Source organism: Dendrobates tinctorius, unplaced genomic scaffold (assembly GCF_039654945.1).
Source record: "Dendrobates tinctorius isolate UK_male_01 unplaced genomic scaffold, ASM3965494v1 ptg000038l, whole genome shotgun sequence".
Lineage (NCBI taxonomy): Eukaryota > Metazoa > Chordata > Amphibia > Anura > Dendrobatidae > Dendrobates > Dendrobates tinctorius.
This window is the reverse complement of record NW_027361706.1, coordinates 25,104,570-25,110,569: the sequence shown is the minus strand read 5'-3', so window position 1 is coordinate 25,110,569 and position 6,000 is coordinate 25,104,570. Positions and strand designations below refer to the sequence as shown.

At 40.7% G+C, this 6,000-nt stretch overlaps 1 long non-coding RNA gene across 1 annotated transcript in view; it reads left to right on the top strand.

The window, feature by feature from the left end:
* Positions 1–594: 594 nt before the first annotated feature.
* LOC141088373 (uncharacterized) overlaps positions 595–6,000 on the top strand; it is a 46,266-nt gene continuing 40,860 nt past the window's right edge. The window contains exons 1-2 of the long non-coding RNA XR_012231933.1: positions 595–666; positions 2,228–2,341. This is a non-coding gene — a long non-coding RNA (uncharacterized lncRNA). The remainder of the gene's footprint in view (positions 667–2,227; positions 2,342–6,000) is intronic.

The following is a 6,000-nucleotide window of genomic DNA, read 5'->3' as shown; positions in this document are numbered from 1 at the left end:
CTTCTGGAGAATGGTTCATTTTATGCATCATTCCTATTGTTCTTACATTATGAACTAAGAATATTTTCTCTTTATTATATCCTTATCCTTTAATGTGTACCATCTCTATCTGGTTGCTGTTGCTTCCCATATGTAAATCTTATTGAGGATTTATGCAAGTACCATTTATATTGATCTATCTGATGCTAAATAAAACCTTTATATTTAGCATTTATAGTCCTTGTTCAACGTTTGGCCATGAATTATCTGTGCCATATCACGGCTGTTTAATTCTTGTGTTAGGTGTATTTTCATTACCTGACTGGTCATTCACATAGTGCGATATACAACCTTTTTTTTCCCTGTCTGTCTGCTATTGAGACTCCCGGGAGCCGCGCATGCGCACTTTATGCTTCATTTCATGTCATCTGCACCACGCTGTAATCACAGCGCGCGTGCAGCTGACACCTTGAGCAGAGACGTCTGCCAGGTTTTCAGCTTTCCTCGTTATTTCTGGTTTGGGTCTGACATGTTCTTTCACAGGTGGCTAGACTGAGCGCTTCATATACAGGTATTTAAAGGCTTTAGCAGCAATGTCATGCATACTTCCCCTGATGAAGCCGTCTTGATACGGCGACACGCGTTGGGTCTCCTCCCTTCTGCCGTCCTGTCTGTACTGTTGCCTTGGTATGGACCTTTCATGCATTTCATTATACCTGTTCCACATGTGAGCTGTTGCTTCTAACCGTGAGAGGGCTGCCATTCACTGGGCATACTTGGCTGTTTTTCAACAGCGTTTTTTGCCTGATATCTTATTGCCACTTATTTCTGTGGCGTCTTTCATGCAGATCCACATTAGTGTGGTTTTCATTTGGTATTATCATGGCTTCTTGAATAATATCTGCATGTTTGATATTTTATTACCACTCATTTAAGTGGTTTTATGTGCGCAGCTCAGCATTCAGTGCGGTTATTTATTCATCTTTATGGGATTGAACCATTTTGTGCACATGCTGTGCGCTGGTCTACATATATTTTTTCTGGACCTTCATCTCAAGTATTGTGGATGTTATATATTCTATTAGACTATGTGGCACTTCAGCTGTGATTGACATGTGATCCATGGCATTTTTCCACGTGAAGGCTATTTTATTGTGTGAGTCTCCAGCATTAGGGCGATTTGATTAGGATTGTGCGCCATTAGGTGCTCTTTGCTGTAATTATATATTTACATCTATCATATGGATACACCTTATTGTGGATGTTTTTCTTTTTTTTGTTCCTTTATTTATGCTGATGATATATGCATGAGACTCAATTCATTATTGTATTGATCAGGACTAACAGGGGGATTGTATTCCCTTTTTGTTTTTACATGTTTTTAAATTTATATTGTTGTCAATAAAGCTTTTCCTGTTGTTATTATTATATATATCGGTTGTGTGCATTTTTATGTGGTCTTTTTCCTTTTTTGTTGCATTAACTCTTCATGTGATCATTTGCACCCCCGACATTAATTATTTCATTGAGTATTTGCAGTGCGCCCTTACATTCTTTTTCCAAAATATTAAATATGACTCTAGTAGCACCACAACTTCATTCACCAATGTGATGCAACATATATTTGTATTTTAAGCTAATTATTTGTTTGAATATCACATTACTTTCTGTGGCCGACAAAACTTTTGTCTTGCCAAAATCTGACCATTCTGTGTCCATTAAATGATCAATATTTCTGCATTGATGGCAATTTATTTTCTTAACCTAAACCACATTTCGGAAGGTTTCAGCTTTCAAAAGAATAATTTATACAACCAATGGATGAATTTAACATCAGGTTATAAGCTTTTATTTCCATAACATGGACAAGCGACATAACTTCTGTCAGGGAGTATAGATAGATAGATAGATAGATAGCAAATAACATTGCGTTTTGATCTATTTCACCATAATTTTGTTAATAATTACAATTTTGTAAATCCTATAAGTGTTTGGCATTTGTTATATGCTCACTGCTTGGAAAAGGTTCGCCATATGAACCTAAATGTCGCACTTATGGGTTAAATAAACAGCTCTTATTTCACTCAGAAAAAACTTTGTGCTGTTCCTGTTTTTTGGATTCTTGCATTGAAAAGGTTTGGTTTATGCCTTTGGGAGCGCCTGCACCCGGACTCTCTCTTTTTGTGCTGCTCTGTTTTTTGCTTTCTACAGTAAATACTGGATATTAATGTCTTCTCTCTATTTACAGTGGATTCTGACCCTCATTTTGTGATAAATGTCCCTGAGAAGAGTGACGCCCTGTGCTTCAATATTCAGGAGAAGCCGGGTGTGACCCTGAATCTTATCGAGGATAGACAGCCAGGTATGTCGTGGATAGTGTTGAGCATTCCGATACCGCAAGTATCGGGTATCGGCCGATACTTGCTGTATCGGAATTCCGATACCGACTTCTGATATTTTTTCAATATCGGAAGTCGGCATCGGAATCGGAAGTTCAGTTGATTGACAGCCTGACGTCATCATGATGCGCGGTGTGCGCGCATCATGATGCGCCGTCATTTCGGGCCTTCCGGGGGTCTCTGCCGGCCTGCCGGGGGGCTGTGCCGGCCTGCCGGGGGGCTGTGTGGACTGCCCGGGGTCTGTACCGGCCTGCCGTGGGGCTGTGCCGGCCTGCCGGTGGTCTGTGCACCCTGTGGGGGTCTGTACCGGCCTGCCGGGGGGCTGTGCCGGCCTGCCGGTGGTCTGTGCACCCTGTGGGGGTCTGTACCGGCCTGCCGGGGGGCTGTGCTGATGTCCGGGGGTCTGTGCAAGCATCGTCCGATGGGACTACAAGTCCCATCTGGCGATGCCTGCTATCATGACAGTGATTGACACATTAGCCAATGATGGGACAGTAGTAGTCCCATCATCCGGCTAATGTGTTAAATGTTAAAAAAAAAAAAAATACTACATGCATGCTACATACATACTACATGCTACATACATACTACATACATACCACATACATACTACATACATACTACATACATACCACATACATACCACATACATATACTACATGCATGCTACATACATACTACATGCTACATATATACTACATACATACTACATACATACATACTACATATATACTACATGCATGCTACATACATACTACATGCTACATACATACTACATATATACTACATACATACTACATGCATGCTACATACATACTACATGCTACATACATACCACATACATACTACATACATACTACATGCATGCTACATACATACTACATGCTACATACATACCACATACATACTACATACATACTACATGCTACATACATACTACATATATACTACATGCATGCTACATACATACTACATGCTACATACATACTACATATATACTACATGCATGCTACATACATACTACATGTTACATACGTACCACATACATACTACATACATGCTACATACATACTACATATATACTACATGCATGCTACATACATACTGCATGCTACATGCATGCTACATACATACTACATACATACTACATGCTACATACATACCACATATATACTACATACATACTACATACAATACATTCATACAATACATACATAGACATACAGTACATATAACAGAGTAACATACTTACCAATACTTGTCACATTGTTCCCCGAAGCCATTGTCTTTTACGGAATAAATATTAACATAACAAACCACAAAAATACTCACCCACGATCCGAAGCAGTCCACGAGTGTGTCCCACGACGATCTTGGGTAGAGAACTGCAGCATCAGCTGTTGCTGCCGTTCTCTACGGGCTGCAGGAATCCAATGACGGAAGGTAGGTATCCTTCCGCACTGTATTCCTCTGCCACTTAAAAAAAAAAAAAAAGTCCCTAGTCTCACTTTATGCCATTGCTGTGTGGGAAATTCCCACGCAGCAATGGCATAAAGTGAGACTAGGGAATTTTTTTTTTTTTAAGTGGCGGAGGAATACAGTGCGGAAGGATACCTACCTTCCGTCATTGGATTCCTGCAGCCCGTAGAGAACGGCAGCAACAGCTCATGCTGCAGTTCTCTACCCAAGATCGTCGTGGGACACACTCGTGGACTGCTTCGGATCGTGGGTGAGTATTTTTGTGGTTTGTTATGTTAATATTTATTCCGTAAAAGACAATGGCTTCGGGGAACAATGTGACAAGTATTGGTAAGTATGTTACTCTATGTTATATGTACTGTATGTCTATGTATGTATTGTATGAATGTATTGTATGTAGTATGTATGTATGTAGTATATATGTGGTATGTATGTAGCATGTAGTATGTATGTAGTATGTATGTAGCATGCATGTAGCATGCAGTATGTATGTAGCATGCATGTAGTATATATGTAGTATGTATGTAGCATGTAGTATGTATGTAGTATGTATGTGGTATGTATGTAGCATGTAGTATGTATGTAGCATGCATGTAGTATATATGTAGTATGTATGTAGCATGTAGTATGTATGTAGTATGTATGTGGTATGTATGTAGCATGTAGTATGTATGTAGCATGCATGTAGTATGTATGTAGTATGTATGTAGCATGCAGTATGTATGTAGTATATATGTATGTATGTAGCATGTAGTATATATGTAGTATGCATGTTGCATGCATGTAGTATATATGTAGTATGTATGTTGCATGTAGTATATATGTAGTATGTATGTTGCATGTAGTATATATGTAGTATGCATGTTGCATGTAGTATATATGTAGTATGCATGTTGCATGCATGTAGTATATATGTAGTATGTATGTTGCATGTAGTATATATGTAGTATGTATGTTGCATGTAGTATATATGTAGTATGCATGTTGCATGTAGTATATATGTAGTATGCATGTTGCATGCATGTAGTATATATGTAGCATGCAGTATGTATGTAGTATGTATGTTGCATGTAGTATATATGTAGTATGCATGTTGCATGCATGTAGTATATATGTAGCATGCAGTATGTATGTAGTATATATGTAGTATGTATGTTGCATGTAGTATATATGTAGCATGTAGTATGTATGTTGCATGCATGTAGTATATATGTAGTATGTATGTTGCATGTAGTATATATGTAGTATGAATGTAGCATGTATGTAGTATGTAGTATGAATGTAGCATGTATGTAGTATGTAGTATGTATGTAGCATGTATGTAGCATGTAATTTTTTTTTTTTTTTTTTACATTCAACACATTAGCCGGATGATGGGACTACTACTGTCCCATCATTGGCTAATGTGTCAATCACTGTCATGGTAGCAGGCATCGCCCGATGGGACTTGTAGTCCCATCGGACGATGCCTGCACAGACCCCCGAAGCCTGCACAGCCCCCCGGCAGGCCGGCACAGCCCCCCGGAGCCTGCAAAGCCCCCCGGCAGGCCGGCACAGCCCCCCGGAGCCTGCACAGCCCCCCGGCAGGCCGGCACAGCCCCCCGGCAGGCCGGCACAGCCCCCCGGCAGGCCGGCACTGACCACCGGAGCCTGCACAGCCCCCCGGCAGGCCGGCACAGACCACCGGAGCCTGCACAGACCCCCTGGCAGGCCGGCACAGCCCCCCGAAAGGCCCGTACCGACCCCAGAGAGGCTGTACAAGGGAAAAACAGGATTTTTCTTATTCCGATACCGGAAGTCCCATAGACTTGAATGGGACTTCCGGTATCGGAATCGGCGATACCGATACTTTTTTTTAAGATCGGCCGATCCATTCCGATCCGATACTTTGAAGTATCGGACGGTATCGCTCAACTCTAGTCGTGGAGCTTTCCGCTTTACACTTTTAGCATTTACTACATTTTCATGTGATGAGAGCGATGTGGGTCACATTACAGAACAGCAGAATGGAATAATACTTTTCGGTTAAGATAAAACTTCATGCAGTTTAGAAGATACTTTCCCTTTTTTCCAACTTTTCCCCACTCTGAAAACCTGAACGTCATTCAATACATGTGGAGGAGGTTTCCAAAATCCCATCTAC